Source organism: Argiope bruennichi, chromosome 5 (assembly GCF_947563725.1).
Source record: "Argiope bruennichi chromosome 5, qqArgBrue1.1, whole genome shotgun sequence".
NCBI classification, from domain to species: Eukaryota; Metazoa; Arthropoda; class Arachnida; order Araneae; family Araneidae; genus Argiope; species Argiope bruennichi.
Genome location: NC_079155.1, coordinates 126,177,534 through 126,199,817, shown reverse-complemented (window position 1 = coordinate 126,199,817; position 22,284 = coordinate 126,177,534). Strand labels below are relative to the sequence as shown.

Sequence of the window (22,284 nt, the reverse complement as noted above, 5' to 3'; positions counted from 1 at the left end):
AAAAGACTATTATTTGGTAATAGAATCTTATTTTTGTTCTATTTTACACTTAATCGATTACAAATAAGTACTCCACAACGTCGCTTATTTTTAAACTTTTTCCAACATTTTGAAAGTCAATTCACATAAGATAGCAGACAAATAAAAAAAAAAACTGGTTACTGGTTAGGTTTGCTTGTGTTATGTTTCATTTGCACAAAGGACTTTTTAAACAGAAACAATGCGTTATATTTCAAGTTTTAACGGCTTTAATGCAAAAGGTAACATTTTCATTTAACAATATTGAGCTCGAAAAACAAGTATTGTGAAAATTCGAAGGAATTCTTCAAACTTTTATTAATAACAAACTCATTCTGACATAGAAATTTTACCACTAAAATCGTCAACAGCTGATTATTTGTATTATTTTATATTTTTTGTAAGCATATTGAAATTTGTCCAAAAATAAAGCACAAAAAAATTTTAATTAAGATTTCGTTACAATAATATATTTTTTTATAAATAAATAATCGGTGTCCAAGAATTTTCAAGGCGAGAAACATCGGGTACAAAAGTATATAATAATAAAATACCCAGATCGAATAATTCGCAGACCACGTGATTCTTGAACGAATAATCGAGTTTGCTGTTATATCAATTCAATCATATCTTTCATTCTTTTAAAACCGACTTAGTATTCTTTCTGCATTTTATTTCACTTTCGTCAAAATATTATATTTTCTTCCCTTTCCGGATTAAAATCATCTCAATAGGAAAAGAATAAAATGAAATATCTGTCAAAATAGAAGGAAAAAAAGATACCTGAATGGATTCAGAAAAACATGGCTTGTTTCAAGATAATGATAAAAATGCTATAAAAAAACTCATGAGGAAAATTCTGTCTTTTTCAGAAAACTATTATGTCAGCCATAGCACTGAAGTGATATGAATGTATGATTCCGAATTCTACTTTCACCTTCTTACATTTTTAAAAACGGTTTTTGACTATAAGCTGATTTTGTATCTGAGGAATTTGACGTCCGCACGTATTTACTTTAGAATAAAAATTTTTAAGGGAAGAAAAGAAAGATCTCTATTTTCAGAAAAGAGGGAAAACTTATTTTAGTAGCTCACCAATAAAGGAGGAGGGACGGAATGCAGAAAAAAAATGAGTTTTCAAAATTTTCTGCGATTGCTAGGTTTATGATTTGGAAATGATTGAAAAAAGATATTTATTTTTCGAATAGGGGGGGGGGATTGTAGCCGGAATTTCAGAGATCCAGAGGAGTAAAACAAAAAATTGCATAATTTTTTTAAAGTTTTTGTATTTTTCTAATTTTATGAAAGTTTATAGTTTGAATGTCATTTTATTATTCAAGTGAAAGGTTTTTTTTCCCCACTCAAAAGATTTTTTCCTGAGTTTAAAATCTCGAGATACATGTCACATGGGGTTTCGTTATTCCACTAGACTCTGCTATGGTTGTTTTGGGAAGAAAAAGATCACTGATGTCAAGACACAGGCTATGATAAAGCAAAATGACACGATCAGTTACATAATTATGAGGTTTCATGCATGCCAGTATTATCCTTTATATCACTTCGCAGTTGAGAGAGTTCATGTTCGCATGAAATATATACATCGAATACATTGACCCTATTTTTTTACACTGATTGCAAATTCTGTTAGATGTTGCATGTTAATTAATATGCCCATTTCAGTAATGTGACATCAAATGAATTGGTGAAATTTGTGATTTTTCTTGGAAGAAACATTCTGTTTCCAAAACCTTTTTTTAGGATGCCTACGGAAATATAAAATTGTAATTAATAATACGGATATGTTAATTTTAATTGAGATTCATTCCTTTAAATTTATTTGCGCATAAGTATATTTCTACAGTAAAATTTATTAAATATTTTCACACTATATGCGTGTCGGATGCGTATCAGACATCTTGTACTTAACTACAGGGATTCACTTTCATAAAGATTTGCAATATATCAGTAGTACCAGATTTCATAGGCCCAACGTTAAGCATAGTAAAATACAAGTAAAGAAGTACTTTTTTAGACATCAATATGGAGTCAGAGGTGAAAAGTGTAGGCGGAAAAAAACCAAAAATGCCGAGGAAATGTAAAAAGGCTCTTTATTTACGTAATACAGTATGCGCCAAAATATATAATACCTACTTAACAAAATTACATAGAACTGAAATGAAAAGACGAACAAAATTACATAGAACTGAAATGAAAAGATGAACAAAACTACATCATTGTCATCTGAGAAAATTTTTCCTCAAAAGAAATGAAATTAACCTACATGCATAAACACTATTAGAGTGTTTATTTACTCAGGTATGAGTAATGTAAGTGTTCAAAGTGTGCGAACAGTGTTCATATCGTTCACACAGATTCTCAAACATATCCTGAAACAAAGGTTGCTGCAGACTCCTTCAAAAAGAGATGATTTTCTCACGTAATACAGGCACAGTTCTTGGTGGATCTTCACAGTTGAACACACTCTCCTTTAACATTCCGCACAAATAGACACCCATTTCCGTTGACACAGTACACTACCAGACAGCGAAATTTCGTAACAATAGAGAGCATAAGTGTGTTACTTGGCGTCACCTTATTAAATTTCCAATCTAAGGTAAACTATCCAAGGGAATTGTTCTGCCACCTTTTTCAAACTCGGTCCACCTTCACGACCGCTTCCGTATGAGAGGAAATAATGCTCAACTATATATACTTTTTCCTCCGTCGATAGATCCATTTCCAACAACAACTGCACAACACAACTTCCTTTTCACTACTGCGGACATGTGTATCTGGAGCTATGCTTCGTCGACAAACGTAACCACGTGTTCGAGATGCGCGAGTTTCAGCACTGTATATTTTGGCGCATATTGTATATTTAGAGCAGACGATATACAAGTCTAGTGACTTTCAATATTTCGAAAACTGTGTGATCGTAACATTTTTAGTTTTACAAAAATTATTTAACAATCTATTGAAACCATGAAGTCCTGATAAAGTCATTAGAAAGAAAGAAGAATATATCTCATGAAGCACGATATGAAATATAATATTTTAATTAATGTGAAACTAAAAATGTGTTATTTTTTAATTATTCATTTGTTTCTAAAATTTTCAGTTTTATGATTTGGTATTGGAAATATCTAATGAATTTGTTGAATAGGAATAGAAGTATGATGCTAAAAACTTTTTGTAGTTTCACAATGGAGAGGAGATCCTCATTTGTGATTGCTAAAGGGAAAATTTTGTACAAATCTGAAAATTTAGAGTAAGAACCTCAAACTAAACTTAACAATTTAATGAGATGTTGTTCAAAAACGGATGGATGATCTGACGTATTTGCATAGTTCTACATTTAAGTTCAAGGCAAAAAATACAAGGTTGCCATAAAATAACGTGAGTGCTTAAAGCCAAACCATTGCCAAAATAATACCAAAAATAAAAAATTAAAATTTTTGCTATCAACTAAGATATAATGCTGTACACGCAGTTGGCCAAGTCGATTATCCAGCTGAATTCTGGAAATCACACTCCCCACTATATATCTTATTTTGACCTTGTTGGTATTTGTGTTTTGTAAGACCTTGATCCTGACCGATCAAATAATAGAGTTGTGTAAAAAAAACCCAATTCTTTTATTTACAGCTTTATACAAGTACACAAAAACAACTTGTTCTCATCTAGGTTAATAATATTTACAAAATTCACACAGCAGTTAAAGGTTTAACCATGAAATAGTTCTTCTATCAAAGCGAAGAATTGACACCGAGAAAACGCAAACAGGTTGTTAGCTCAAAATGGCTGCTCCAGGAGTAGCTCCTGAAATCCACCGATCTTTATCGGGTGCATCTTAATACAGAAGCCCGAATCAAATGAAGCTTCTCACAAAATCAGAAACGCCTTCGAACACTCTCGTCTCTCGACTTCCCCTTCAAACGGCTCTCACTGCTCTTCTTTTCTTTCCAAAAACAGAAATCCCTCATTTTATTTCCGTCACATCTCAGTTTTTCATTTTCTCATTTGGTGCACTTGAGTTCCTTATCATCCAATAGCTGCTCAGCAATGCTTCCTCAATGCTCTCCCGCCGATCGTGGAAATGTCTGTTCATGATCCATCTTTGTAGCTGACCCTAACACATGTTAATTATAATCAATTCACAGCTGACACCGTTAAAATTCACTTAATGACAGTGGTTGCCGATACAACATCTGTGGCCCTTCACCTGGATTCAACAAATGACCAGACACAATGACTATACTATTGAAAAGGATCCACATATGGTGGTCCGTAGACACTTAACTATGTGTAGGAAAATAGATGATATTACATCTGGCTTGAATGCCAATTATCATGTGAGGAAAAAAGGAAAACGTTACAGTTTCAATAATTTTACATGGATTGTACTAGAAGAAGTAGAACCGCATGAAAATTATGGTAAGAGTTGTGACTATCAGCTGCAAGCGCTCTTCATCATATCCACACGATACCTCCATTTACCGTATTCATATTTCAAAAAGAAAATAGTGGAATAGGGAGACGTTTGGTGGTATGGACCTGAATGGGTCGCATGATGATTTGGTGCTCTGTTGCTTGCATAGGCTGGATAGTGGTTCTTGATTGGACGGAGTCGCTTTGTGCGGCCACATCTCTGTTTCGTAGGGCTTTTGGTTGGGATGGAATTAATTTCCATCCGAAGTGCAGTATCTTCCTTTCGTTGGATTATATATTCAGCTACTTCTATGACAATGCTGTAAATGTTTAGAGATGAAATGATAATTGGTCGTGCAAGTCACATAGAGTCTGCCTGTTTTTTCAATCATGGTCATCTGAAAAGTGTGCTATACAAAGAGCAGATTTATAACTTTACATTGTCTAATCTTGCAAATCCCACAAAAACAAGGCTGAGTGTTTGCATTCCGTGGTAGATCATGCAATTAAAAAAAAAAAGAAATTTTAAGCATACTTGAAAATTAAATCATGTATGAACATCACATATCAATGAAGTCGCAATAATTTTGCTCTTATTTGGATTTAATTGAAATCCCATGGACGAAAGTGTATTTTGTCCAAATTTGGTTACTTTTGGCTGAACAGTTTTTTTAGCCAACTTGCATACTATCAAAATCAATTTAAGTGGCTACATTCTATGGTTTATAAAATTTGGCAACTAGAAAAACTTTTCCGAATGGTATCATTATTCATGATCTTAAAATATTCGCCCAGTAAAAACCCAAATAATTTTACTGAACTAATCAGCGATTCTAATCCAATAAACGAAGCACAGGTTGAAAAGTTTATACAGATCTGCAGAACTTTGAATGACTGAAGAGAAATAAATATTGACGTTCTAAAATTGAAGTACAGATATGAAGTTGTTGAAAGTGTCTAGTAATAAGCAGCGTCGAATTGAAAGGAGTCTCTTGAACACGAAAAATGAAAGGTTAAATGCATTTATCTAATGGTACATTAAAGAAAATGCCCGTTAATAAGGGCTAATGCAATTAATGACAACGTTAAGGACGTTATTAATTTGTATTGCGGTAAGAAAGACTTCGAATAAAGGCGAAAGAGTGAAATGCAATTTATGCTCGCAATTAAGTGAATTTTTTGAGCTCACTACTTTTTAAAAGTTATTTTCGTATTCATTATCGTGAGAATTTGAACTGAGAAATTATTTGATTTCGGTCCAATGAAAGGCACTTAAAAGTAAGTGAAGATTTAATTTTTAGTGATTAAGTGATTTTAGCCGAATTATTTATTTTCATAGTTTCGTTCATAAAAAGTATAAAGAAGTATGAAATATTAAACACTTCGCAAGAAAAAATAATGATTTTTATTACATTCTCTTATTTAAAGTATATATAGTAGTGGCCAATGAAAGCGCACAACTTATATATTTACGAATATGGGTCAATAAATTCGAATAAATAATACTTTTGAAAAGGAGGTAATTTCGATGTATAATTATTCATCTAATACAAGGAATTGTCTATTGCTATTATATATAATTGTTTTAAGTTGAATTTCACTAAAAAATTAAACATATCTTTTTATCACTTAGGTATAACACTTCACTCTAAATATTTTTAACAATCAAAATTCAAAAACCTAAGAAAACCTCAAAATGATGTACCGTCTTGAATGGTGCTTGAGAAAAGACATCTAAACTTAAAGCAAGCCAGGGATAAACCACAGAGGAAAAAATTCGACAACTAGACGACGTAATCGTAAAAACGTTACATCAAAGATCGTCTTTAGTTACCACTTTTGTCAATAGCAAGCAGCAAGTACACATATACAGGGTCTCTTTACTCTGCTACGAGGCCCACGAATCTCATATTCGAGAAAAAAGGTCCGAGAACTCGTGGTATTCATGGTTTTGGTACAGGTCCGAAATTTTATGTCGGTGGCAAAGGATGATCCCTCTTTTAGAGAGTATGTGATAAAGTTTCGAGAGAATCACTCTTGCTGGTTACTTGTATGTAATAAAAAAAGGTAGAAGAGAATGTAAGTTATCAGCGCTTTCAACTGACGTATAGCTTGTGCAGTTTATGAAGCAACGAAGTTAAAGACTGGGAATTGCTTTTGAACCTTTTAAAAGATTATAGCAATCGAAAAAATCTTTATACAAAAGTGCAAAATTACGCAGAGATGCATTTAATTTGTATCTTTCCTCAATCCCAAGAGAGAGGAAAATCTTATCTATACCATTTTCATGGTGCAGAGTTGGATAGACCATTCATGAACTCTATCTCGGTTGTCGCCTTCCTATAATACGTTCATCGTCGGTTCAAAATGTTACTCTGTTTATCACGTTCAGAAAATAACATGGATAAAGCATTCTACCAAACCAACATGGCCAAATGTATATAAACTTTAAAACTAGGGATTATTTTGGGTTCCAGGGCCCCATGAATTGAGAAACTGCACAGATATATTTTTGAAATCGTGACATGAGAATTGAAGAATCGTTAGTCCTTCTGCAAAGAATCTAATTACTTTATTGAATTAATACAAAATGGATAATGATTAAATCGCAGAGCGAGATTCCTTATAAACGTAAGGAATTTCGAATCACTGTAGTGAAGGAAGGCATTATCAAAAGGACAAGTCAGAAATTTGCTGAAAATATAAAACCCGACAATTAAAAGTCGGACATGAAATTGAAAGTTTAGAGTAATTAGTTGTGTCAAATGAAACGGGGAAGAGAGCATCAAGTAGAATACGAGAAACGATTTAAAATGGTGGGTTATTTAAATACGTTCCCTGAAGGTATACGAGGGATATTCTAATTAATGAGGGCGAACGCAACTAATGAATGTATGAAGGGCTTTTATTAATTTGTAATGTGGTAAGAGAGATTTCGAATAAAGGGGACGTTCGCATCTGAAGTATATTTGTTGAATTCATTGAATTTTCTGACGCTAAATTCGCATTCATTATTATGAGAATTTGAAATGTGGAATAGTGTTTAGGAAATCCCATTTAAAACCGACAAGGTTCGTGTGAAGACTTAATTTTCAGAGATGGGATATTTTAAAAAGGTGTTGATGGTTTTCACTCGAAATGCAGGATATTTTAGACTATTAATATTTAAAAATATTCGGAATAATTTTTTTTTGTTCCTTCTGATTTGTCAGGAGCAGTAATTTCTCGTTCCAATTTGTAATGATGCAGTTTTGTTTGAAATGCATTGTATCAGCTCAAGAATCATTGCAGTGATTCGACTAGTGTCATCTAACCCACAGTGCATTATAAAATAAATTTGAGCGGCGTGTTTGCCACGAGCAAGAATGGATCCCTTCAGACCGTAGAACATGTGACAGGGAGAGACATCAATGCATAATGTAAGACATTATGGTGTTAAATAACAGAAAACAGGGGCATTTCTGGTTATTAAGAACTTTATTAATGTCTTCATACAATCTTAGATAGTAAATTTTGTTTTATTCAATCCATTTTTCTTTTCAGTTTTATTAACGGGATTTATTTCATATTTGTGAAGGCGGAATTTTTTAATCGAATTTTCACACTTTCCTTGCAGAGATGGCGGATAAAATTTTATACACTTTTGCTTATTCGAAGATAATATACTACATTACTATTTTTAACATTTATTATCAGATAATTACTAGCAAAGTTACATTTTGATATCTAAATAGAGACCGCATCTGGTAGTAAGTTTAAAAAGCAAAAGAAATCAAAATAAAAGAAAAAAAATTGAATTTAAAAAAATGTTATTTAGTTTAGTAATAAAAGTGTGGATAATTTTTTTTTTGAAATCAGTATTATTATAGTAATAACGTCATAATTGGGAAGACTGTTGGTATTTTAAAGAAAAAACAAGGATAGCTCTTAAGTTCGCATTCGGGAGTATTTATTGATTTTTTTTCGGGTATTATTGGCTTAAAGTGCTATAATCAGATTTTGTTTTTACTTATCTCAAGAATTAAAAAATATTGTGACATCGAAGGCGAAGACAAAAAAAATGAATAGCCTATTTATAAATGAAAAATATATGTTCCCATTTTCATGTAGGATAACATCCATAGAGTATACAGAACATCTCAATTTTTAAGCAAAGCGACTTTCGAGCATAAACTATTTTAAAATACAGATTGCAATCAAAATATAAAATAATTGAGTAAATTTCTATAAAATAATTATAAGTTAGAGTCAAAGAAATTATTATTCAGAATCACTCTGTTGGCAAGACTGAATACTAATACTCAATTTTAAAGCAACACAAGAGATTATTTTAGGCCAGGCAAGGCAGACATATGAGCACCCATCCCCCTTTCCGAACTTCATCATTGCAATATTAGGAGTTCGTTCAAAGTTTTGAAATTTCGTTCACTTGTATACTCTCAGAGACAACACACTATTTTAATATTCTCAGAATTTTATAATCAATCAATAACTTAATTTTATTTATTTTCTGTCATGCTATGGTAGAATGGAAAAAATCAATAAAAAATCAAAATGGAAAATAAATCCGACTTTTAAGTGTACTAATTAAAGAACATTAAAAAAATCTTATTTTTTGAAAATACTAATGAGAATCTTCTCTTTTCACTCATAGAAATGCAGCTGATAATAATGCAGGATGAACTGGAACTATATAAGCTGAACTGGAAGCAGGCATTTCACCAGGATTGAAGGCGAAACATACACATTTTTGGATTAATTAAGATTAAAGTTCTGTTTTATAGCTACATGAAAACTATTTTGGAACGGATGTTTTCATTTTAAATCAAGGTCGGGTGACGAGAACCACCCACACCAAGCATACTGCCTGCCCAAATTTTTTCACCACACCAATGCAAAGATGCTAGACGGAGACGAATGCAACGCACACTAGGCCATGCATATAATAATAGCGTCAGATATCGGAACGATAATCCGATTTCTTATTCATTATATTGGGTTGGTTATTGGATGTTCATGATAAGGATTTTGCTTCAAAATATTTTTATAAATGCATTTATTACTAAACTTGTAAATAGTTCAATAATTTAATTAGTTTCTATTTATTAGTTATTTATTTATAATTTCTTATGGTAAAGAGATCATTTTAAATTAGATTATTTTCTTAAATGATCATCGATTGGATCACTAAGATGGAATAAAAATGGAATCAAATGAATCTATTAAAAACAATTAAATTCTGAAAATAGTAAAATAGTGTATGGACATCCCGAGGACAATATATAAAAATTGAAAATTCTACCACATCAGAAAGTGAGTGAAAAATCAATAATCGATAGAAAAACTACCAATATTTCAATAATAATCTTTTTTAAATTAAAGAGTGTAAAAGCAAAATTTCGAGATTTGGAGAACATATTTCATTTAAATTTGCAGTCAGCTGATGCAGTGACGTTTTTGTCGTCGCTTGGGTTCTAGAAAATCGAATCCTAATTATGTAACGCCACAGAATCATTTGACACAAATAGTTTCTTCTTTTCAAATCAATTGGAAGGAGTTTGCAAAGGATTCATGCAACAAACTTTGTATCCAAATCATTATACCGTCTGAAAGAAATAGTTTGGATATTTGCCCAGGACTAAAGCCTTTCAAAGGCTATCTTCTTCAGAGAGAGGGAGAGGGAGAGAGAGAGAATCACTCGAAGATTTTTAGTGTCTGCCATAAAAACTCTTCGGGAAAGGGCAAAAAAATTCCCGACTGAAATCTAGTTGGTGCAGAAAGTTCGTCGCCTCTTCCAATTTCCGCTTTATAATTACCCTCTAACTGCGCTGACGTTTAATCAATAAAATGGAGTGCTTTCTCAAACAGACGGGTCCGCGGAAAGAAATTTACAGCTCTGTGCGAAACATGCTCTTAGTTTAATACAGGATCCAATTTAAAATATATCACTCGCAGCAATTGTAATAATTTCGAGAAAACGCCACAATAGAAACAGTTCATAAATTCAGACAATTATAATGCATAAATGTGAAAATGTTTCATTGTAATAACCATTTGGATGCCGATTCGTGTTATTTGGCTTCTTCATTCTTTCCAAAATAAACCCTGCAAATTTTATCGTTTGCCAGTAAGAGATAAAAGATGCAAATAAATTAAAAAAGGAAATATCGAAAGAAACGCCTACACATTTTTTTAAAAGCAGAAATTAAATAAATGCATATTTTCTACTAGAAGAAATGGAAAACTTATATCTCTTCTACCATAACAGTGTTTTTCAAAAGTATTTATTGAATTTTGGATTGCTATGCAAAACTTATTTTCCTTTGTTATTTTGTTATGTTTTATTCTTTCTGCGAAATACGTGAAGGGAAAATTATGATAAGCATAATGAAAGGGTTGAGTCAGCGAATCCCGATATAGACAAAACAGCCTAATCAGTATCATTCAATGACGTTTCGGATTGGAGCTTCGATTCTCTTTTGGTTTTTCTTTCTTAAGTCCTTCCTTCCTTTTCTTCTTAAAATAAAACGTTTTCATTCAGGTTAAAATGAAGTGGCCGAATTTGAATTGAAGATTTTTATTGGAGATTCGTGTTCAGCGTCTTTTTAATCATTTCGGCCAATAGATCTGGCCATATTCAAAATTCTAGTCATACTCATAAATTAAATGCAGTTTAGAAAAAAAATGGGAGAATTTCTGGTATAGGGCCATCGCAATGAACACTTACAAGCTTTCACTTTGAAACCTGGATATACAAGACGAGCACAAATCCTTTCTCTTGTTACAAAACTTTTTTATGAAAAAATCGTTACACAAACATACTTTATTTCTATAAATTGTAAATATTTTAATGGAGTTTGCGATAGGAAAAATTACTTTAATAAATTTTCTTGCATATATTTTAATTCTCATCATGTGCCGTCCGACATTTAGGAAGGGACACTAGACACAATGTCTATTATTCAAGTTTTCATTGCGTGGCAAGATGTTTTCCTTGGTGAATCCCTGAACGAAGGGCTCAATCAGTGGTACTAGAAGGATAATGATACGGTCAATCTCATTTGATCCATCTGCCAGGAAAATCTTCAAGAACTGACGAAATGAAAGAACTGTAATGAGGAGGAACTTTGTTCTTGGCGTTTAAAGGGCAAAATTAAATTCCATTGATTGATTGGTTTGCTATCTATTCAATATTCAGAAAAAAAATGTTGAATACTACGGCAATGCTATAATAAAAATGTTACATTATTAATTTCATCAATTATCTTTTGCTGTTATTTTTTTATCGGAAAAGAACTAAAACTCATCTTATAATTTAAAGATTTTGTAAGTGGATCCATTTTGCGTGCTGACTTTTAAAAATGATACATCATTTTTAAATCGGATTATTATATTATTCATATACACAAAAATTATAGAAAAAGAAAAGTCAAAATATAGTATTCGATTCTTTTTCAAAATTTATATTTTGATATGTGAAAACATGTTTTGATTACCGAAAAATATCAAACACTTATCGGGTAGCATCAAATATTCAGAATAATACTGCGTGCTCGAAAAAATTTCTTGAAAAAAAATGGCTATTTTGTATCAGACCTGCTTTTTCGATTATCAGTATTTTGAAAAGAAAAGAGATAGAGTTTATCCTGTTTCTCTTGGAAATGTCACGTTTTTCAGATCAACGACTTGCATTCTGGGTATGAAAGAAGATATTCGACTGATCTACAAAATGGACTCACTTTCCCCAAATTCATCTAATTCCAGGTGCTTTGAAAGATACATTTGCGATAAGAGGATCAAAATTTTTCTTCTATACAGCAATTTAGGGGAAATAAAAAAACTTATAGCTTGGGAGTAAAATGCATCACAGAATAAAAACGCAAGGAACGGAGTTGCAATAAAAGTTGGCGCATATTTTGAATGGATGGGATGGCTGTTTCCAGATATCAGTTTATAAATCGTTCTTAAAATAACTTTTACTGAATGCAGATGCTATGTTTTAACATTGTAAAAGTTTTACGGATAAGTTTAATTTCAAAATTCTTTCGTATTAAGTCAAACAGAAAGAAAAAAAAAATGCAATTTTTTAAAACCCAGTATCATAAATCTGTCTCTTGATTTACGAAGTAACATAACTGTTAGCAAACCTCTAATATTCATTGCCAGCAAAGAAATATTAAAGGATATAGATACAAAAGTTTTTCCAGTTATCTTTTTCAAATTACTAATTAAACATTACTAAAATTCTTGTGATAAAATTTTATTAAGAAATTGTTATTGCAACATCCTTTTTTCCTTAGCCATAGCAATATCTGGAGAAGAAAATCTTTGAGTCGAAGAACTTAAACATCCTACAGCACTTGGGTCTCATTGCTTTACATCGTAAACTTACGTCATGCACTACCGTAAGCGATGACTGCATGACGTAAAGTGGATTCTAATAATCAGTTGACGTATTTCACGTTGAGCGTACACTTCTTAACGTACTGATATAAACCAAACTATCAACTGAGTCTGCACAGCTGGAGCGTTTTCATAAACTAGAAAGACTCCCCAAAACTTTCTCGCATACTCTGTAATAAAGATGTGTCCCGTCCAACCCCACAAAATTTTGTGGACCTTGAATAAGACAGAGAAAAATTTGTTTTTTGAACTCAGGGAGATAAAAGCGTTTATATTTACAAAAATTTAGAGTTCGAATTTTTTGATGGTTACAATAATTTCTCTATAAACCGTGTAGCAGAAAATTACATAGTCCTTTGCTGTCACTAATGATTTGTATGTAAAAATGTAAATTATTAATGGCAGCATTAAATATATGTAGTAATGATTGCAAAAATGATGCAACTAACAGAAAATTTAAGCAATAATGGACATTATAAAATAATAATATACTTTTCATGTGCATTCTCCTGTTTTAAGCATTTTTGTTTTGTTTTCATGCAAAAACATTCACTTTGAATGATGCCTCTCTATTTTTAAGCAGAAGTTTACTGTAGTAGACTGAAGGTCACGTAGAAAATCCTCGGTCATCATTCAGAGCGGCATAGCGAAGGTACTCTCTCATGAGTCGCCCACAAGCCTTTAACGGGCTGATTGTTTTAAAAATTAAACGATTCTAAGCAAAATAATTACATTTCGGTAGAACTCAGAATAAGTCCGCAAAACATTGCATAATTTGCTTTTTAATATTTAGGGAAAAACAATTTTTTTTGATAAAACTGATTAATTACTCGCAACTTTCAATAGATAATAAATAACTGATTACTTTGATTTTTTTATATATATTTTTCTGCACTCTTCAAGCTCGTGTTAATGTAAAATACAAATATTAATCCATTAAAAATAAAAAAAAAAGCTAAAAAGTTCTGGATAAATCCGACGAGAAAGATATTATGTACAAAACCAATGCCATCAAAAAACGGGAAACAAGTTCGCATGGTATAAGGTTCATGAATTCTCTCTCAAATCAGGGTAATCCTTCCCGAAGTATTTTATTCTGAGAAAAAAAATATTCATATATAATATGTGGGACTGAAAAGAGTGAACTGAAAACATGCGGGAAGAAAACACCATCTTTTGAAAAAGTAAATGCTTGCGAGTAATATAAGTATGGCCTAACCGAAGTCTTGTTAATTTGGCATTCAGTCTACGGCAAAGTGAATTTTAAAACCATAAATAGATGGGAAGATGGGATGCAATTTGTTTTCAAGTTGCGAGTCAGAGGTACGTTGCCCCATTAGGAGCGAGCTCTGCTTTAAAATTCGATTTCCGTTCTGAAACGGGACAAACGTTTCATCATTTCAGCCAGTTGTTTTTGTTGAAGTATCAGTTTGATCTTTGCCAGAGATGCCAACATGTCCAAGAATCCAACAGAGTAAAATGTTAAAATCACAGTCCAGCAGTATAGAAATAGTATTACAATGCTAAAAACCGAAGGTTGGTTTTATATGGTTGAGTTTAAAATGGCTTCACTTGAATTTTGTGAACCAGTATATAAGATCCACACCTTTCTCGATTACAGACTTATCGCCCTTAACGCCGTAATAATGGCAAAAAACTTAGAGGTAAAAGCGGAGCAATATTTGTTCAGCCTTCCAGAAATGACAATAAGATTAGAAACTACAGATGAAACGACATGGTACTGCTAACCATCTGTAGAAACAGTATACTGTATTTGTTGTAAGATTACTCTAATAAAGTAATTGCATAAAAACAAACGGTGCAGTTCTTTTGGCAATTTATTAAAATCATTAAGAGTAAAAATATTTTGGCATGTTTAAGAAGGAACTTCTTAAATACCTATGCTAATATCTAAAATATCAATGCTCCTCAATTATCTAAAAAAGAACGGATTCTGGAGTCAAACGAGGGAGCAAATGAAACATTTTTCTCATGTAATCGAACATAAATCGAATTTACGATTCTGTCATATGAAGATGTAATGAATTTTGCTTTATTTTAAAAGAATATTAAAGAGAAAATCTCCCCCGTCGTACTAGAAAACCTGGTTTTTAACTCCTAACAAACAACCAAATCCATTTTAAATCAATATTATAGCATGTATCACTAACGATCTACGCAATTTCACAATATTTCCTCAAAAACAAATAATATTGGCCGCTAGTAAGTTGATTTGAAGTTCTTTCGTTGTAAAACTGATTAGGAAAGTGTGAATGACCATTTCAAAACAAAAATACCTCTCTTCTATCGGAAATTTTTTTTTTCTTCCTAACACAATTCATTATTTAAATTGTACCAGAATGCTCAGAATTTAGTTTTCGGTGTGCAATTTCTCCTGAGATACATAAAATAATTAGTTGCTTGGCTTGGGAAATAAATTATTTGTGTCATTTTATTATTAAAATTTTGAAAATCTATAAAAATATTTATTATTCACTATCAAAGTATATTGTTATCTTGGAGAAATTCAGTAAAAAGATAAAAAAAAATTGGTTGATGCTATATCAGATCTTAATAGTGCGATGTAAGCAAGAAACAACTGTGACAGAGAACCAACAACTTTTAGGATTCGGAAAATACTTGACGATAGGGGGGAGGCCATCTAGGGGGGAGGGCCACGCGCAGACACCATGTACACCATTTTTTTTCAGAATATTGATTCATTTAATTTCGAGAGTAATACAAATGTAATTCAGAGATTAGACTCCATTTGCGCATTTGTTAAAAACTCTAGGCCTTTGACGTTGCACGCAGATGTTCATTAGGTTAAAAAAGAGTAAAAGTATTTCCGTTAATTTTTTTGCATGACGAACAGCCAACGAGCGCCGGAATAAAAACGATCACGCTAAATATGAAATGCGCGTGATTCTTCTGTATGAAAAAGTGGCAATTAAGATTCATCACGAACTGCTTTAAATATGCTTTGTACATGCCAGCGGTTTTGGTTAACGACGATGTTCGTCTGCACACCACCAGATGCACCCAGAAATTTTGCAGCAGTTCCGTTGGGGTGTTTTTGATCATCCTGCAGTCAAGATTTTGTAGAAAGCGACGACTTCAAACATATGAAACAGCGGTTTTACGTTGTACCTCTTCGATGATGAGACGATGCACCGTATGATGTTTATACAGTTTGGCTTCATTCTCTGATGGGAGGTTTTTTTTTAAGAAAGAATTTTGAACAATGAAGAACATGACACTTGCATCAATTCAAAAATCGAATGGTCTTTGAAGTGTTTTGAAATTAAGAGCGTAGGCCAGTGGCAAATATTTCTCTTATTTAAAACAAAAACGATCAAAACCCCTATATTAATTTTTAATTATTTTCCAATTGATAGCATTTTTTTTCTGCTGGTTCAAAACTCTTATTACTTTACTGATTTGGTATGTTGCTAAATTAGGAAATCAAAAATCATGAAAATTTATCTGAAACACATGCTTATGTTAAGGAAAAATCTGAACAAATTTGTTAATTATCCTTTGACAATAACTTGCCATCTTGGATTATAGAGTGATTGATTCGGACAAAATCTGGGACAACAAAATGTTTTTCAGTCAGATATTTTGCGAAAAATGAGTTTAATAAAAAACAATTGTGTTTAAACCTAGTGTTCATTTTTTGAGAAAGTTAGCCTCGGCAAAAGCTTTGAAAGGCATTCGCTTGATTGTAACCAAATGATCACAAAACATTATAGAATTAAAAGTATCGATTTTGACTATGGCGAAATGTATTTTGTATCATGCATATTGTTACAAATCTGTGATGTTGCTTTTCAGCACGGTTAGTTCAATCATTGGAAAGACCGTTTTACGGTCAGCTCTGTTGGATGTTGATCGGATGCCGAATCAGTAATCTCAGGGATTGGTGACAAACTTGGCGACGAATTTTGCGAGTTTGGCGACAAAATAGGTAATAATGGAATCTTCCAGAATTTTAGCAACTGAGTCAGTAGGAACCGAGATATGCCCGATTAATCCAGAACTTTCTATGCCCGGCTCCAGGAACTAAAAAAGGCCAGCAGTCTAGGCTGAAGTCAGTCGTGTACAGACTAATGCATAGAGTAGAGAAGATAGCGAAGCAATGGTGAAATAGTTGGATCAGTCCAGTGAAGCGTGGAGTGGAGCTCAAGTGATTGCTGAATTGAGCTGTGTGCCGAGTCCTAGTGTGTATTGTAGAAGCAGCATAGAGTCGTGTGATGAGTAGCCAATCGTGTTGTAGTGAGTCGGCAGTTGGATACAGTTAAAGCGAGGAGACAGTGGTGAATTGCAGGCGTCTGGAGAGACCGTAAAGTATAGTTACGAAGATACCCTCCTCCTGCTGAATTATGTTTGGCCACTTTGTTGTGGTTGTTACTACCGATTATTACTTGTGGGCTACTGTTTGTTGTAGCGTGCTACTGTGTGTTGTCTGCGTTCGTCTCGGCTGTATATCTGTTGTCTGCATATTCTTGTTTTCGTGTTTAACAAAAGTCGTCGCTCGTTATTGAAACCTGTTGATCATGTTTCTTCATCTACCAACAAATCGAAAAAGAATCCCAAATCCGTAACAATATCTTTCATTTTCTTTTATGTCAGAATGACATTCAATCTAAAGCGAAATGTAGTTTCCAGTTCATTTGACTAATAGCACAGCAAATAAAGCACAACGGTAAAATCATGAAAAAATTGAAATGACGCATTATCTTATTGTTAACTAACGCTGAACAATCCTCTGTTTAATTATAGAAGTTGTAAGTAGACTTTTCAAATCTTTAAGGCGATATGTTTTTTTTCTCTCTTATCTTGGTAAATAAGAGGAATGAGGTGTGGAAGTTTGGTTGAAGTCAGACACGGACGGACGGACATATACAGAGGGAAAGAATTTATGTTTAGATGGTTTAGCGAACGACATTATTGTCAAGAAAATACATGTAAAATCCCAATTACTTCATTTTTAAAGCTTAAAATGAAGTTTTTCTGGTTTTAATTTCGCTAACATTCATCAAGCACCGGCAACGACATTCGAGTATTGCTATTATTAAACTGAAATCAATAATCATTTAGCCTCGTGATGGCTTCAAGTTACAGTGAAATAAGCAACAACTAAAATAATTAGATTTAAATTTTAACTTAAGCTCAAATTCTATTCAACTTCCATGTTAAAGTTTGATGCAATCTGCAGTGGTAGCATCTCAACTTTGTTCAAGAATATTATATCTTTGCGATATGTTAATTTCTCGATACCCAGATGGGAAGACTTACACTACTGCAACATTAATCGTTTATATAAAGTTTCATATGAAAAGAAATAAAATAAAAGTATTATTTACCATTTTCTTCTTTTTGTTTCACAATTCTCTTGGCTGTTAGCGACTGCTGCTGGATTTGACGGGCAAAATGTTCAAAAAGGTCCTGAAATTTCAATAAAAGGAATTAATATAAATGAATTTATAATCAATTTTTCATGCAATGTAAAAAAGGGAATAATTATAAGATATTTCCTAATATTGCAATGATTTACATTGAAGAACACTATTTACTTTTTAGTGAGCAGGGCCAACAATAAAAAGTAAACTATTCCTCAACTCATCTCGGAAATATACAGTAATCTGGTCAGTTTTTCCGCTCAATAACTCTGATAGAAATGATTCCCTTTAAAGAGCTACTGATATACGGATTAAGTGATACTGGAATAGTAAACAGAATTTTGAGTAGTAAACAAAATTTTGAGCTTTTACCCTTGTTAATGAGCAATAATTTCAAGCAATATGTTTCCAGAGTGGAATTTAACTTGTTTGTAGATGAGATGACATCTATCAAAGCCTTTTCCACAAGAAATGGAGTAGAAAATTTCATTTTTGTTAGAAATATGCTTCATAACATAAAATGTTGGAAAACTAGGAAAATAAAGTGCCTTGATTTGTGGCCTACTGAAGGGAGATTGTTCTTTCCGGCCTATAAGATATCGAATGATGTGTAGGTCCAATGGCGCCACCCATTACGGAGCCTAACAAGGGTATTTTCTGGTACGGCGCTTATCTTAGTGTTAGCCGGAACATATACGCTCAGAATTACCGCCGGAGACAGTGGTCGCAATGCATAATCGCCCATGAGAAGCAGGTAGAAAACAGAATGGCAACAGCTTCTCATGAAGAGCTCCCTCTTTTGCCATCGAAGGTTAGAAGAATCAAGCGGAGAGAAAAAGATAGCGAAGAAAGTAAATTGGAAGGGAGTAAATATCCCTGGGAATCTTCGGATTGGGACATCCGTACTCACCTATAGTAGCAGAGTCCTCGAGGGTCCTAGCCAGAATAACATTAATCTTTGCACATTTTCATTTGATATCATGCTTATGAAGACGATATTTTGTACATTAATTTTCACTTCCTTCCTTCAGTGCAAGAATTTTGAATTTATATACTCTCATCCCTTTTCTTTAACAATATACTGTTATTATTTTTTCAAAATTTAGTTATCAATGAATCGATTGACTGAATTCCAATTCGATGCGATTGGTGCATACAACTAGGAATTTGAGAAAATATTGATTTCAAGATTTAGTAATTGTTGAAACAACAATTTATTAGAACAAATAAATAGATTATTAAAAAAATCTTTTTAATTCTCTAATAAAAAAACGTGTATTTGAATCTTTAAATAAAACAATTTTTGTTGAGTTGAGGTACAAGCCGAAAAAAAAATGAAAATATATGGAAAAAAAAGTAAAAGAAAACCCTTTCCTTTTTTAAAATAAATTTGAATTGCTTTCTGAATAATATCACTTCTTTAAAAACATTCTAGATGACATTTCAAAAAGTTATTTTAAGCAGTAATATAAGAAACAAATTAATTCGAACATTTCCTGAAATTACATTTTGGAAATTCCTTTTCCCATTTAACGCATGCTTATCACGGTATTTAAATGAACTGAATTGCACCTAATATGATTACGTTATCAATCACCTTAACGGAAAGAGAATAAAGCTAATATAGTTAAATGAACTCCGCACCTGTTTTAAATCGTTTCCTCAGAAGGAATCTGATGCACGCACAATAAATGAGACGCATTCATTAACAGGTCTCGGAAAAAATATCATTGTCCTTCATTTCTTTAGGGCAAAATATTATTCGAGAAAACCCCTCTGCACGAGATATTTTCTCCGCAGCTAGCATTCCCCATTTCCTGCAAAATGCTCCATCTGAAAGAAGTGTAAACTATCTTTCAAGAAATATTCCTCCTTTCTAAAGGTTGAGGAATATTTTTCCACAATGTCTCCCATCATTTTACTTAATTGCATTTCTGCAGCTGCAAACTATCGATCAACCTTCGGTGCTTGCAACAAGGTGGCTACTCTCAGAATCTTTGGCTTGAGGGAACCAGCAACCGTTCTCCGGCAGCATTTCTACGTGCACATCATGTGCGCGTACCTTGTTTCTTCGTATCAATTATGGAGGTGAAACTTCGAATAACAAGACACCCGAACACCCCTGGGAGATGAGGGATGTGTTCTTCATGAAATATTTACAGAAAACGGATCGATGCCCAAAATTGAATTACAGTTGTCGGTCGTTAAAGAAATTTTCAACTTTGCTACTTCCTTAGAGCAACGGTCCCAGTTTCGTGCTTAATATTTGTTTTTGAGCAGTGAATTTTATTTTCAGTTCTACAAATAATACATTCTTCAAGAGTTATTTATAAATTTTGATGGTGTAGATATTTTCTAAAATTATATACTTTAGTATCACCGCTGTATGGAAATGTACTCTGTTGCCATAGTTTATTCCCAGCGCTCGAAATTTGGAAATCCAATAAATTTTTCTCCTTGACTACCTGGTGTGAATACTCTTGAAGAACAAAGACACAGAAGGAAGACTTGTGCGATAGTGCTTTCTGTTCTCGAAAATGTGCTATTTCGCAGAATGTCTTGCACTGTTGGGTTTCAAAGATACAACTTTTGTCAAATTAGCAGACACACGCTTTTGTTTTGCGACATGCATTTAAAAGCAGTGAAGATACAACACAAATATTTTTATTTATATTGATTTATTCATGTTGCTACTTTAATGTTTCCTTTTTGATGTAAAACATCAGTAGCATTCTTTGGCAGCGTCCACTGGTCTCATGACCTAGAAAATATAAGAAAGTGCGCGAAAACGAGAATCTAATTGAAAGAATTGTTAAGATATGAATCATTATTCGCGCATAGAAGAGATGGACTTGAGCATCAAGAAGTATTATGTAGACGAAAGGATCTAAACTATATAAAAATATTTATAATTCATTTAGAGTTGTTTACAAAAATAATGTATCTAGCAATAATATACATCTTTTTTCATTTATAGTAACGATACCGGTGTAATGCATATTAGTAGTTGCACAAAAAAAAACAATAAAGACGATTCATTTAATAAATATTTAAATATTCATTTGAAAATGAGTGTCGAGTAATTATTTGATTAGGGACTGCAGGTTATGACATTTCTACATTGCAGCTCAATTCATAGAACACCATCCGGTATCTCTTTAATAATATGAATAGAAGTTAACTCGGCTAAAGTATGGATCGAAACTATCGACTAGTTAATCATATTCTCCCTTGAAGTGAATAGGGACAAAATAGATAGTTAGGCTACTTGGTAAATATTTAGAATGGAGTTTATTTTTCAGTCTTCTAAGGTAGGGCAGCAGCAATTTTTATGAGCCTGATTTCACGCATTTATTAGAAAAACTACGCAAATGCACTAAAAAAAAACTTTTTAAAATTTTATTACGCTAAAATTCTTGCATTCTGCACTAGATTTTGAAGTTACTACATCTTTTTATTTGATACACTCCCATATGATCTAGTTGAATAAGTTCTAAAAAGTGATCCATCATCGAGATCGGATTTTATGACATTTGCAATATTTTTTAAATACCTACTTCACATATGTGGAAATAAAAAAAGAAGAACCCAGAACTGACTTTCTTTAAACTTGGTTAATGTGGCAATGAAAAGAACCTTTGCTAGCTGATAAAACTGTGATATTCCTCTCCCACATTCAGAAAGAGAAAAAAAATACGGCAATAAACATTTAAGTAAAGTTCTTGCAAAAACACTTTGCCAAAGGGAGTGCTTTCTTTTGGGAATAAACTATAAAGAAATAAAGAAAAATTGCTTTCCCAAACATCGAAAAACCGATGATTACAACAATAATCCTCGCTTCGCTTTTGTAATCACTGTTCATCACGCCTGTTATGACGGAAGGAAGGAAATAAAAATAATCGAGTTCATTCTCAGCAAAATGCCCCGATCTGCTCCTTCAAAAGTGGAATATGACAAAAGGATGGGGGACTTTTGCGTTATAATGCATTCTGTTATTGCTTCAATCTGTGCGGTACGTGATGCCAATAAA

The 22,284-nt window shown here is 32.7% G+C and overlaps 1 protein-coding gene across 2 annotated transcripts in view; it reads right to left on the bottom strand.

Moving 5' to 3' along the window:
- The window catches only part of LOC129969320 (sex peptide receptor-like), a 228,553-nt gene that overhangs the window by 21,971 nt on the left and 184,298 nt on the right, over window positions 1–22,284 (bottom strand). For both annotated transcript variants that reach the window (XM_056083842.1, XM_056083841.1), the window contains exon 2: window positions 18,219–18,300. The gene's annotated coding sequence lies outside the window, so the exon portion shown is untranslated. The remainder of the gene's footprint in view (window positions 1–18,218; window positions 18,301–22,284) is intronic.